Source organism: Leopardus geoffroyi, chromosome C1 (genome assembly GCF_018350155.1).
Source record: "Leopardus geoffroyi isolate Oge1 chromosome C1, O.geoffroyi_Oge1_pat1.0, whole genome shotgun sequence".
Lineage (NCBI taxonomy): Eukaryota > Metazoa > Chordata > Mammalia > Carnivora > Felidae > Leopardus > Leopardus geoffroyi.
Genome location: NC_059328.1, coordinates 91293879 through 91308361, shown reverse-complemented (window position 1 = coordinate 91308361; position 14483 = coordinate 91293879). Strand labels below are relative to the sequence as shown.

At 42.4% G+C, this 14483-nt stretch overlaps 1 protein-coding gene across 11 annotated transcripts in view; it reads right to left on the bottom strand.

The window, feature by feature from the left end:
* The window catches only part of NTNG1 (netrin G1), a 340737-nt gene extending 335065 nt beyond the window's left edge, over positions 1-5672 (bottom strand). For 3 of the 11 annotated variants that reach the window (XM_045478478.1, XM_045478479.1, XM_045478480.1), the window contains exon 1: positions 3855-4966. The gene's annotated coding sequence lies outside the window, so the exon portion shown is untranslated. Of the gene's footprint in view, positions 1-2552; positions 2627-3522; positions 3724-3854; positions 4971-5546 lie in introns of those variants that run through there. The other 8 variants (XM_045478468.1, XM_045478472.1, XM_045478476.1 and 5 more) reach the window with 6 other exon arrangements.
* Between the last annotated feature and the right edge of the window lie 8811 nt (positions 5673-14483).

Genomic DNA, 14483 nt, shown 5'->3' with positions numbered 1-14483 from the left:
AGTTCTAGTTCTTTGCTTTGCAAATCTTGGAAACTCACTGTACTCAAATAATGCCATCATCTCTACCTACACACTAAAGTACTGAGAAGTCCTCTTTGATAAAAAAATAACCACTAATATGCTATGAGAACTCCAAAGACTCTCACTGGTATATAAATGTGCAGAGCCAATGTAAAAACATAAAATTATGTCATGTCCTCAAGTTGACAGATATTACTGATCTGTACTAAAATGGGCTATAACATGGCTTTGCATCCATGAGACATCTTTCTCCAGGCTTCTGTAGCTAATTCCTTTCCACCTTGGATTAACTTTGCATAAGATCCTTCACAGGCCCTTTCCCTCACTAGAAGAGAAGTCTTACAAAATATTACACGGAAGTAATAATGATCAAAATTATAGACAATTATATGCTAAAAACAATCGCCAATTTCATCAACTGAGAGGAAAATATTGACAGTAAATCTGTTAACTCCAGCTCATTCGTTTTATTATATAATTTCACTAGGAGGTGGGGTTGGTGGTAGTAGGCTATTTATTCCATAAATATTCAGCTCTTCAGGGGCACCTGAAATAGACAGCTATTGACTCATTCCTCATAGACATTAAGACTTTTATAAATATGCATGTTTCTGAATGGGAAGGAACAAAAAGAACATGGACTATCATCACATTTCATTGAGTGAAAAGTATAAAGAGATAAAGATATTACCCAAATTCTATAACCCACCAAAATTAGCAGATTCAAACACTGTCATAATGAGATGGACTAGACAAGACATTTAAGATATAGTGAATGCTCTTTGCATTTATTTATTTGTTGTGAAGAAAGCATTTCCTAGTCATCTTAATGGAAAACATTTGCTTCTATCCTTTTGCTAACTGTCTCTCAAAATGTAAGGAATTTAACATGTATTACAACGCCATTGGCATATCTTATTCATTCTTGATTGGGTATTATGAGCAACTGCCTATCATGAGATTCTTAATAAAACCGAATAGCACACTTTCGTATTTGAAAAATCTCGGTTTTCACAGACAGAAGAATGATTAGAGAAATCGGGATATACTTGGCAGGATGTTTGGGGATGGGATAATACATAAAATTATTTCAGAATCAGTTAAGCCTAGAAGAAATCTGGGGTTTCATTCCCATACAACAGCAAATCTTGCCTTCTTACATAGGGAAGTACAGACATCCAAGGTTTCAAACACACATTTAAGAAAATGTACACCCACCTGAAGTTCTGAAACAAAACTCTGGATTCTGAAGATGAAATTATTTTTTTAAAGTATGCTACATCTCTTACTGACCTATAATATGATACACACACACACACACACACACACACACACACACACATTTTTGTTAACATAATAATTGACTTTCTGAGTTGCATGAAATTTTTTCTTTCCAAGCGCCCTGATGCTCTTGTAACTCCAAAACTCTCCAAATCTTTACAACACTTAGAAAACATATCAACTAAATGTGTAATGGTTTAATTCTTTGACATATTTTTCTTCAGAATAATAATGGAAGCAGACAAGTAGTTGCACCAACTGCAAATATACAAAAGGAAACTGCAAAATACATTGGCTTCCTCCTAAAAAAGCTAACCTGAATCACTTTAACACACATGACCTGTGAAAGCTGACAAAACAAAAATTTCAATAGAAAAAAAAAAAAAACGCTTTGTGTGCAAATAAATTGTTTTCTTACAAAATTTTAGGATTATATCTCTTAAATTTCACAGTAGGAAGTATCACCAAATTAATAGCCAGTATGTGGAATTCTGAATGCCCTCATGTTGGTCTTTAGTGGCGAAACAGATGTCACTTCATGGCTTCCAGAAGAGAAAACGAAATACATCCCTTACGTTTATAAACTGTAACAACATTAAGTGTAAAACACTTGATGCATTTTTTTTCCCCTTTGTATCCTTATCCACATGCACAGGCCCAAATTTTATCTTCATGAAAAACTGAAAGTTGCTTATCTTCCAAAAGAATCTTGGACAGTAATTGAACGGCCTTTCCTTTGCCAAAGAGAAAGGGCGGGGGTGGGGGGGGGGGGTGGGGAGGATAAGACATTCAAAGTGATACAGTTCAAAATACTTAAAGAAATCTGAGGTTGCTAATTCCCCACAGGTTAGAGATACTCTCAAGGTCTAGGCAAATCAGAAAAACCTGGTCCCGTCTCCGGAAAAGACAATTTCTGGGAAACTTTTTCTAACAAGCTTAACCATTATGTAAATTTGAATAAAGCATTTTGTTGGAGGATCTTTCTGGGTAGTCCCCCCCCCCCACCACCATTTCTGTAAGATAGGAAAACTTTTACTGTTTTCAGTCATAAAATAGGGCCTTATTTCTAGAGCAATACGAGTGCCAGATATGCCATATGCTTGGTGGAATTCTGAATCTTACTCAGAATTTTCCATTCCAAAGACTGACAAACTGTTATGATAACGAGGGGCTCCATTACCGTTCGGAGTGCAGAGAAGAATGGAGGGGGAGTTGGGTAATAAAAGCCTCTACTCTCTGGAAATCTATACCTGATGCGACGATGGGAACGCAACCTCCGACTTCTCCAAATAAAGTTCCTTTAAAATCCCCGCTAGGACTTTTCCTGCAAGCCCTGCAAGATGACAACCTAAGTGGATGGGGTGGAGGGTGGAGGTCCCCGGGTGAGGTTACTAGAATAAACAGCAGAGGGCGCAGTTTCTTTTTTTATCGAACTTTTCGCGTGTATGAATCACTTAATTGGTTATTTTGGGCCCAATAATATTCGGGATTATTTGTATTATATATAGATATCCACAGATCCATATAGGACAGGAATTCAGTGTCCCTAGACGATTGCGCCAACCGGTTAATGTCATGCCACCAAAGAATCTGAGCAAAATATTCCACACAGCATTCCTACATCAAGTCTTTCCCTCTTTGAATTTTCCCTTTTCCCCAGCTGCACACCACGGAATAGTAATGCTTTAATCTCGCACCAATAACGGAGATTAAAAGAAAGAGACTTCAAAAGCTCTCAGTGTGGCCACCGGCTCCACAGGGCCGGCAAGAGGGCAAGTTTTCTCCCCAAGCAAAGACAATTGGCAAAAAGAAAAAAAGAATCCTCTGGCGCGTTGTGTGTGGCCAGGTGTGTGCGCGTGAGAGGGGGAGCGCGCAGGGTGCCCGTCCGTGCGTCCGCCGAGGCACAGACCCCGCGCCCGGGCTCCGGAGGCAACACTCACAGACACGTAACCCGCTCGGGGCGCACACCCAGGAAGACTCGCGTGTGGGTGTGAGAGTGTGCGGGTTGTGTGCGCGCCGCGGCTCCGCGCGCTGCCTCCTCAAGGCGCTTCGCAAAGTTCCTCGCCCACCCGGAGCCTCCCTCCCGCCTGTGGATCGCAGGGGCGGGGTGGGGGGGAGGGGGGCGGAGAGAGGGAGGGAGCCCGGGGTTGGGGGTGGGGGGAGAGGGGCCAAGACGAGACGCGCGGGTCTCTGGAGGAGGGGGACGCCGGCTGCACTTACCGTGTGGCCCGCTTGCCCTTGCGCCGGCCGGGAACCGACCGACGGCGCGGGGCGGCGGCCCTGCCCAGCCGGGTGCGCCTCGGGCGGCGGCCGCAGCAGCGGAGCCCGCGGGCTGCGCACGGGCGGGCGGCGGCAGCTCCCGCCGAGCCTCCTCCCGGGCGCGTGGGGAGCGAGAGGGGTGGGGTGTGGACCTGAGCCGCCGCCGCCGCCGCCGCCGCCGCCGCCGCCGCCGCAGCAGCCCCGGGGTCCCGCTCGCGCCCGGCCCGCCGTGGGAGAGGACTCTGCGGACCCCCAGCCCCGCGCCGGCCCGCCACTCCCCTCCGCTTAATTACCTTGGTCGCGGGCCCCAGAGGGGGAGCCTCCTGCGCGTCGCCCCCTCTCGGAGCCCTCGCCGAGAGGGGGAATTCCTTTCCGTTGACGTCCTCTTCCGAAATGCAAAAGATCAGTGACTTTGACAGGTAGATGAGGGGGAGGGAGCAGGGGTGGGCGGAGAGGAAGAGAGGATGAGAAAGGTGCCTCTCCCTCCAAAAATATAGTGATATTAATAATGAAATCGCAGCCTTCGGGAGGTCTTGCCAGCCCAGTCCCCCGCTTGCCGGCTCTCCTCCGCTCCTCCTCGCGCCACTGCCTCTGCCACTTCTCGCCTTAAACTTTTACTGGGGGATTTTTTTTTTTTTTCTATTTCTATTTTTTTCTCTCCTTTTTTTTTTTTTTTTGTAATTTTTTTTTTTTTTTTTTTTTTTTTTTTTTTCAGCTGCAGGACGATTTCCTGATTCCTGGGGATCAGAACCAGCGGCCGGGCGGTTCTACCCCGCTTGGCACAGCTTTCATTTTATTTCAGATGAAGACGTTGAGCTTAGTCAGAAGGGACATAAATCAGGACAATTAGCATTGGCGCCAAGAAGATCCTCTAGTAACAATTTCGCCCGGGCTTCCTTCGCGCATTCCTCCACTCAAGTCAGAAATGTCACTGCACATAGCGTTGATGGCTGTGAGACGCGACGCACCCAAAGTCCATTTGATGAAATATACATGGCCCACGACGCTTCTGGATTGCGGTTCCCGGGCTCCCCGCCCCCGCCCGCGGCGCCTGGCCGGAGCGGCTCCGAGCGGGCAGCAAGCTCTCAGCAAACTTAGGGGTGCGTGCAAATTAAAGAGTGAGCGTGAGGGCCGGTGAAGAGAGAGAGAAAGAAGCGAGCCCCGGGAAGCCGCAGCCCTCAGAGGGGTGGCTCGAACGTTTCACTTAAAAGCAGATCTTCTGCAACTGCCAGCAAGTGGAAGGATTGCAAACCTTACGCTACCTCGAGACCTGGGCGCTCCGAGCGGTCCTAACTCCGTCCCGCTCGCTGTTGCTGCGGCTGCTCCCGCCGCCCGTGCCGCCGCTCCACGACCTCCCAGCGCTGAGGCTCTGAGACCACCCTTCACCTCCCCACCCCCAGCTCGCCCACGGAAGCGCCCTTGCCAGTAACTCTTCACGTACCATCCACTCGAGCCCCCGCCCGTCCCATCCCTCGCTGCTCCTTCTCCTCCCCCAAACCGTTCCTTAAGCGCACCCCTCGCCCCTAGCAGGGATCCCTACTGAGCTTTTCAACCAACAATTCCCAGGCCCTGCCAGCGGCCCCTAGAGCGCCAGCCTTGAACCTCCTTATTTAGAAATCCATTCCCCTTTGGAAAGTTGAAGTTCAAAAGAAAGCTTGTCAGATCTCCTTGCCTTTCCCGAGAAAAACGCAAATACCCCGACCCCAAGACTTCATTCCCCACCAGTGGGGGCTCAGACTTACCTGAAATCACTCTTAGCTACAAGCTAACGTCAAAAAATAAAATAAATACAAAATCCAGACTTAGATAGGGAGACACTTTAATTAGAAAGAAAGGCGATTGCAATATAGAGAGAGCTCTGATCTCAGAAATCTGTAAGCATCTCAAAGCCAAACAAAAAAAAAAAGCCTTGATATGGTTAAGGGGAATACGCGGCGAGGGAAAGTTGGGCAGAGGAGAGGAAGTAGACCGAAGGCATGACTGACCTGCGGGGTTTGACAAGAATGCGTCTCTGTGGTCCACGGATTTGGGGAGTAAGCGAACAAGGAAACATGTTGTGCATTTTAGTGCTTGCTCACATTTGCCGGCAAGCTAACGTTCAGGGTTGGGTGGGGAGGAGAGAAGCCTGACTCAAGTTCAGTCAAAGCAGAGCAGAGGGTAAGAAAGGGGTATCTGTGAGCACTTGGGTCACTAACTACACACCCAACTATGAATGCACAGAGCTAAGAGCAGAGAGATCACTTTTCTGCAATGGCTGGGGGGTGGGTGTGTCAGAAGAGTGTTAGAGGGAGAAGTTTGTTGAACTGAGCCTGTAACCAGACCCTCTTTGGCCCCCAAGCAGCCAGAAAGGAGGCGGGAACCCCAGGCATCCAGCCCCTAGACCCTCTAACACGGAAGGGTCACAGTGAATCCTCCTTCCCTTGACTTTCTCCAGTGCCTGAATCTATGTTTTCCTTGCTTTCCTTCTCCCCGCCTCTATTCTTAAGCACTGACATTGCCAAAAGGGATTACCTAATGGGTGAAACTCTTTTTTTTTTTTTTTTTAAATTTTTTTTTTCAACGTTTATTTATTTTTGGGACAGAGAGAGACAGAACATGAACGGGGGAGGGGCAGAGAGAGAGGGAGACACAGAATCGGAAACAGGCTCCAGGCTCTGAGCCATCAGCCCAGAGCCCGACGCGGGGCTCGAACTCACGGACCGCGAGATCGTGACCTGGCTGAAGTCGGACGCTTAACCGACTGCGCCACCCAGGCGCCCCATAATGGGTGAAACTCTTTAAAGGCATGCTTAGACACTGGCCGTTTCCTGGCTCTTCATTCAGTCCCTGTCTATGCTCCTCCAGGATTGAAATATACTGATTATATGGAGATACTATTCACCATTTCACCCTTCCTGACAGGCTCCAGGAAACTAGAACCTTCAGGGAAGCCAGTAGGAGTTAAGAAACAACACCCACAGTGGTGCTCTCACTTCTCACTGCTCCCCCTCCCCCCTTTCTCAACACTGAATACAAACAGCTCTCAGCCTTACCTCTCCCTCTTGTTCTTTCCACTCAAGCCAAGAAAACCCCTTCTGAGTTTCCATCCCCAGTGTTGTCTGATATTTTAAGGTCCTTTTCTGGGAAAAAGTAAAGAAAATTTATCCATGTAGATATTAGGAAATTCCCTCCTGAGATATATGAAGATCTTTGTGATATTGGCTCCCAACCTGGAGAAACGTTCCTTTCCAGATGTCAAAGTCTCAGAACTAAACCCCTTCCCCTCTTGCTTTACTAAGACCCTCTCTCATCGTCAAGGCTCCTTTAACTACGAGGCACACACCAGTCCCAGAAGAATATATTTGTAGGGGGACCCTTTCCAGTTAAGTAGCCTCTTCTGCTCCAGGAATGGGAGAGTCTTCCAGAGGTGAATTTTTTTTTTTTTTCCCCAAACATCTGCTCTGATCTTTTCACAGGCTCAGTAAATCACCAGTTTTAAACATGTGGATTTAAACTTTGGCCAGGAAATCAGAATCATCAGAGGAGACTTTTCAACATTAAAATCCCTTCCTCTCCAGATCATGCATGATCCCTCCTCTAGTGGAGATGGAGTGGGAAGGACCTTATCTCCAAAAAAGTACTTTGGGTGGATCTGATATACTCCCTCAAACAGAGAACCCTTGAATTTATCAAAAGAGCTTTCCTGAATGCATGTTTGCACATTTGTTTATATAATACAATCAGAAATTTACTTTAGATATATTACAATTGTATTATATAATACAATCAAAAATTTACTTTAGATATATTCTTGGCATCAGAGAAAATAAGTTAGGGCATAGTTACTTTTCCTACCATCCTTTGCCTTCTCCACCTACATATATATTTAACTTTCTTTGGAAAGAACGATTTTTCTGTTTTTATTTAACCTTTCGACTCTACTTTTTTTTTTTTTTTTTTCCTCTCTCCTTTAGAAAAGAATTGTTTGATCTTTCAGTTCTCCAGCTTCAGATCTCTGGCAGATTTCCGTGCATTCCTCATTCTTCAACTTAGATTTTCATTTATTTGTAATCCCATTAGGTCTCTAACTATTGTTCATCTTGCTAGGTTATTAGCTTCTTAAAAACCTTCTTTTTAGAGATTTGGCAAGGCTGTTCAATTACTTGTAACGTCAACATGCCAAACTGGTAGTAGTGACATATTTGCAATATATCTAGTCCAAAAAGATATGTGTCTTCTCGTAAGTACTCTAAAGTACTTAACATAAAGTAGGTATAAGATCAAGATTCGTTTCAGGTGTGAATAATTTTTGCCCATTTCCAGGATTCAGCCATAGCCTCCTTGGTAACAGGAACTAACTCCCACTATGTTAAATTAAGACTTCCATGTCCGAAATACCCAAATCAGGGACAAGTTCTGTTTGGCCAATTGTGTACTACGTGATAGATGCTTTTTATAACTGCTGCTTGTGTCCCAGTAGAAACATCCTAGCAGTTGTAAAACCTTTAGTTGTTTCTTGCCTCCACTCTGTGCTCGGGGACATGTTTTATTACAAAGCCATTAGCAGTGTAGTTTTGACAGGTTTTGAAGTTACTTACCTAACAGGATTTTTTAATGCTTAAATATTTTGACATTTAAACCTCTCACAAGCCCTAACCATCTGGTCTGGGCTCTATCACTGGACTATATTGGCACTTTCCTGCTGTTGTAGGTGTTCCAAGTACACTTACCTTCAAACTTTAAATTTACGAATCCAACGTATCCGAGTATCAGGCATGCCCAGCATAGATATATCAGCAATCTCATTTAGGTTTTCTGAGGACTGATAGTGTGCCAAAGGGCATATTGTGTAATGTAAGAAAACACACATATTTACTGTGCTACTGATTCTAGAACATGAAGAATAGCAGATGGTATAAGCTATTGATAGTTAATGACTAGTGCAGGGAACGTGACCTTTGGTATCCATGTGCCTTCTAATATATGGCACAGTATCAAATGCTCTGGAAATAACAAAATAAACTGCTTGGTTAGGGTAATGTAAAAATTTAACAAAATGTAGAATCTGATATTTTTTTTTAGGAGAAAGCATTCTAACCTAAACGATAACTGTTTTTAGTCAAATATTTCATGTCTTTTTTCTATTTCGACTTCCCAGACCTAGAAGTGTTTGAGGGAGAATAGTTGTCTAATTTTTGTTTACCTAATATCACCCATAAGAAATCAACAGAAATCACTTCTTCTTCTTCTTCTTCTTTTTTTTTTTTTTTAATTTGAGAGAGACTGCGTACAAGAGGGGCAGAGGAAGAGAGAGAGAGAATCGCAAGCAGGCTCCACGCTTAGCTTGGAGCCTGAGGCAGGACTCGATCCCACAACCCTGGGATCATGACCTGAGCCGAAATCAGGAGTCGGGCGCTCAACTGACTGAGACTTCTAGGTGCCCCACTTAGTTTTTATGCTTTCAGAGTCTATGACATTAGATGTTTTTATCCAACCAGTAAAATCTGTCAAAATCATGACAACTTGAATTTTTTTAACCTATTTCAGTGTTTTTGAGACTCAGAACACATAGTCAATATTTGTTAAACAGTTTTTCTGAGGCTACAAAAAGAGGGCATCCCACCAGCAAGTTTGGATAATGCTATGGTCTGAACAAACTCAGGGTCTGTGAGCTTGTATTTTGTTGTAGTTTGTCTGTCTAAGATCATAAATTTACTTCTTGAAAAAAAGGAGATCTTGCAATTTATCTAGTATGTTGGCTGGAAAATTCATCTCAAAAATCAACAGCTGTGTAGATTTCTTCAAATGTAATTTTCATATTTTCGATTATTTTTCAACAACAAAATCAGGATCCTTTTCAAATTGAGAAAGAAAATATATGAAGGAAGACTAACACCCTTTGCCTAATTTAGAGATCTTTCCATCAACTCCATCTCAATGGTTCTTCTCTCCAATTCAATACATATTGATGGAACCCACACCACCTTCGAGGAACTGTATTAGGTGCTGGAGGCAATGCAAAGCTCTCAAGACAAAGTGTAGACTATCATGTTGGGAAAACAGAGTTGGATTAATTGTAACATGCATTTTTAATGTTATACTACAGATTGCTAAAAGGAAATGTAGTTGTAATGGTCAAGTCTGGAGACTCTTTTTGTACCCAAAATGGGACAAACATGCACACAACTCAGATGATGGCGTCAGCAATCTCTAAGAGGCCACTGGCCCAAACTACATTAGAGTGTAGACTGGTTTAGCAACCTCTGTAAGAGGTTCCTGGACTATCATACAAATGCAATAATGGCTGAGCCAAAATTCATTGACCCACTGCAGTCAAAATATCCATAATGAAAGAAATTCCAATAATAGAAAAACAGTAGACAAGGAAGAGAAATCTAAGATCACAGAGTGCCATTGGTTTGAGTTATACTCTATCCAGATGTTTCTCCCCACTTTTCTTGACTCCCTGCTTCTGGGTTTAGTTTCAGGTTTACTGTTCTGAAATGATTACCTTGGTTGCTGTTTTTATCAGCTTTATGGCTCCCATCCTTTAGCTTCTATGCTGAATGGAGGCAGTGGACATAAGCTGGTGTTGGCTTCTGGTAAGATGGATTTGTGCCAAGCGGCCTTTACTTTGGCAAGAAGGCTCCCTCTCCTACAGAAGATGACTAATTCTCTTAAATTCTGCCTCTATTTGTAATGGAGAAGAATGAAATCAGAGGCATTGTGAATTCTCTTCTTTCTCCCATAAACCAGGAAGAAAACTCAATTATCAGTTCTCCAAACTGTGAAATTCCATAGAAAATAACACAACTGTAAGATAGCTATGATATCATAAGAATTCTTTCTTGTCCCCCTCTTTCTTCCTTTTTCCTTATTCTCAAACATGAATTTAACACCTACCATGTGCTAGGGACTACATTAGAAATGATAAGATGAATAAGGCAGTCTCTGTCATAGTTTACAATCAATGAGAGAAAACAAATTTGGAAACTACCAATGTAATACTACTACAGGAGCTGAAATTGAATCCACAGGGAGCAGGTGAACCCCAAAGGAAAATACCATATGATTCTTCTTGGAGAATCCAGGGAAAAGCTAGGTAGGTTAAGTGGTGTATGAACTACAAAGAGCCTCAAGAGATGTGTAGTGTTCACCCAGCAGACAAGGGAGCAAAAAATGCTTCTGACCAGGAAGCAGGGGGTGGGGTGCAAAGTCAGGAGTCCTAACCCAATAGGGCATTTTTTTTTTTTTTGTCAGTAGTTGGGTATGATTGAAGCTCACTGCCCCACACAGATAGCCTTTGAGGTGAATGCTTACAAGCTTTCGACCCTGAAAATCCGTAACAAGACTTGAGAACAATAGGAGAGAAAATCAAATGAGAGGAAGTATCTTATATTATTTAGGCTGAGACTATGAACACGCTGATAATTTACCATTACCAACCACAGAAATGACAACTTTACGTGTCAATCTTGCGGGACCAAGAACTTCCCATTCATTTTTCTGTAACCTCTGTGAAGGCAAGAGCATAATCTAAAACAAAAAATAATTTTTAAAGCTTCTGTATTTGCTTTTGGAGTACACTATATGCCTCTTTTTGGCAGGAGATCTACTTTCCTAATGAGGTTTTGTGCTCAGATTGGTATTAAAATTAGTCACATTTCCCTGAGTAAGCACTGAGAGCGGGAGAACAGGGCTGCAGAGCAGACTGGTGACCAGGAAACCCAAGGTTCAACGATGTAACCAGGGATAAGCTACACATGAGTAATGGAAGTTGACTAATTAGTAATTATAGATACCAATTGAGCCTTAGATGAAAGAACCAACCCCCAATCATTCCACCATGGTTTACATTTTTGCAACCCTAAATAAGTGTATTTCAAATTCCTGTTGGGGAATAACTATTTTTTCAAAAAGAAAGGGGAAGAAAATAAAACAAGCTAGAAAAAGACGCTAACATTCAAGAAATTTAGACATCGTTATGCATAATGGAAAAAAAGAGCAACAAATTGCTATTTACGTGAACCAGTTCTTGTCTAAATCAAAGTAGAATTCAGGTTTTTTTTCTTTTTTGGTGAAGATGGGACCGTTAATCAAGCTTTTTACTATTTATGATTAGAAAGTCAGGAAGTGTATTGATGAGGAAAAAATGAATAATCTATTTTTGTTTTTTTACCTGCCATATTCCCAATTACCTTCTGCATCTATAAATCTTAGTTTTCTTGATATCTATGTAAAATGAGACTTAAAAAAATTACCCCTCTCCTCAGCCACTTCCCTGAAACTATATTTTCCCCAACTAGTAATCTGAAGGCTGAGTTTGCAATGAAGAAAGAGAGCTAGACTGTTAGTTACTGTATATCATGGTATACACACCACTGTTAAATGTTGCAGTTATCCTCATATTAAGAACTGATTGAGGGGTGCTTGGCTGGCTTAGTCCATAGAGCATACTACTCTTTTTTTTTTTTTAATGTTTATTTATTTTTGAAAGAGAGAGACAGAGTTCAAGAGGGGAAGGGCCAGAGAGAGAGGGAGACACAGAATCCAAAGCAGGCTCCAGGCTCCAAGCTGTCAGCACAGAGCCCAATGTGGGGCTCAAACTCACAAACCATGAGATCATGACCTGAGCCGAAGTCGGACGTTTAACCGACTGAGCCACCCAGGTGCGCCAGAGCATACTACTCTTAATGTCAGGGTTGTGAGTTCAAGCCGAACATTGGGCGTGGAATCTATTTAAAATTTAAAAAAATTTTTGATTAATAGACAAAGATTGCTGAATGTTCATAGTTCATTTAAGCATTGAGAAACAGAAGCCCAAACTTCGGCAACAGAAAATCTGAGACTGATATATATATATGTGAGTTTAGCTTAAAACTATTATATGTTTGGATCCTTCAAATAATTTTTTTCAGAAAGTCCACTAAGATATAGTGTCAGTCTAGGTGCCTGGGTGGCTCAGTTGACTCAGTATCCAACTTTTGATTTTGGCTCAGGTCATGATCTCATAGTTGTGAGATCAAGCCCTGTGTGGGCTCTTAACTGGGCATGGAGCCTGCTTAAGATTCTCTCTCTCCTTCTTCCTCTGTCCCTCTTCCCCACTCATGCATGCTATCTCTCTCAGAAAAGAAAAAAAAAAAAAAAAAAAAAAAGGAAAGAAAGAAAGAAAAAGAAAGAAGAAAAAGATGTAATGCTAAGTAGCATTGGACCAGGAGGAGACCAAAACCTTGCTAAGACACTTTTTGCTGTGAGAATTTGCATAAGTCACTTTACTTCTCTACACCTTAACTACGTAATCTGTAAAATGAGGAAGCTGATTTAGATGAATCTAAGGGAGTAGTTGCTAAAATGGGCTTCGTGGACTTTGTGCCTTAACATAACTTTGGGGCTTTCTATAAAGCAGGTCCTGAATCAGCACCTCGATAGGTGATTTTTATTTAAGCATATTAAGTTTCAAGGATCACTACTAGCCTAAGGTTTCTTCTAGCATTTGCATTTTGAGTCTTCCTTTGAGGTTGGGCTTAATTTAAATGAAAGCTGAGACAAAAATAAATGTATCCTTCAGATTCTTGGATAATAGAATAGGAATCTTGATTTCTAAAATATTTTTTTACACTTCTATACAAACGTCTATGTATTAGAATTAAGTGGAGTATATGTTTGATTCCCTGCAAGATTAGATGGAATGAAGGCCAAAGACTTTGAAACCATATTGTTAGGAAAGGAAGAAATCAAGCATTTGCTACATAATACAGTTCATTTGTAACCATGCTAACTGAGGCCCAATTTCTGGAACATATGTATTAGCTATAAGCTGCCATAAATCTCTCCTAGAAGTATATTCCTCAACTTGTAAACATCAGTTCTTTGAAACCTACCATGAGATCTAGTCATGAGGTGTTAAAAGCTTTTTTAAACATTTTATTAAGGCTGAGTTTCTTCAAAATCAGTCAGTGATTATTGGACTTTCTTTACCAGCAGTAACTAATACATGTATACAAAATGTCCTAATGAATTATTACCATCAGCTTCCATAAAAGTCAGCACTTCCAAAACAGTTTAATTAAAAACTTGGGGCGCCTGGGTGGCGCAGTCGGTTAAGCGTCCGACTTCAGCCAGGTCACGATCTCGCGGTCCGTGAGTTCGAGCCCCGCGTCGGGCTCTGGGCTGATGGCTCAGAGCCTGGAGCCTGTTTCCGATTCTGTGTCTCCCTCTCTCTCTGCCCCTCCCCCGTTCATGCTCTGTCTCTCTCTGTCCCAAAAATAAATAAAACGTTGAAAAAAAAATTAAAAAAAAAAAACACTTTGTAAATGTTAACTATTATTTACTTCTCATATTATAGGACTGAACCTTCCATTATTAATGTCAAGATTAATTTATTTATTAGACAAGATTTTTGGGGGGCCATCTGAGTCTAACACTGTACCAAATACCCTGGAAAGTAAATATAGAAGAAACACATGCTGTAATTTTTGTGCCTAAGGCACTGAAATTTTACTTGAGGATTTCACAGAGCAATATCACTGAGTGAAGGATAAAAACTGAGGTACATATTTTAAAAACTGACTAAAAATGAATAAAATTGGTCTTCAAAGATCAAAGAATGTTTTATGGAAGGGAGGTAGAAAGGTAAGAAGACCTTTTAGGGTTTGGATGGGTAAATGATAGAAGGAATTTCATCAGGGGACTGAACAAGAGCAAAGGCAGCTGAACCAGGAAAGTCAAGTCATTTCCAGGAAATGGTAGAGAAGGAAATTACTTGGAAGTAAGGTACTATTTGAGGGAATTGTGGGTATCTGCTTAGAATTTAGGTGGGAGGACCATGGGTCAATGTTCCTTGAATCCCCAGTGAAGAGTTTTAAAACTTATCCAGAAGATGTTATACAGCAGTTAAGACTTCTGAGCGGGCGGTTGTGGGGGTGGGGGGGGGGGTGACCCCC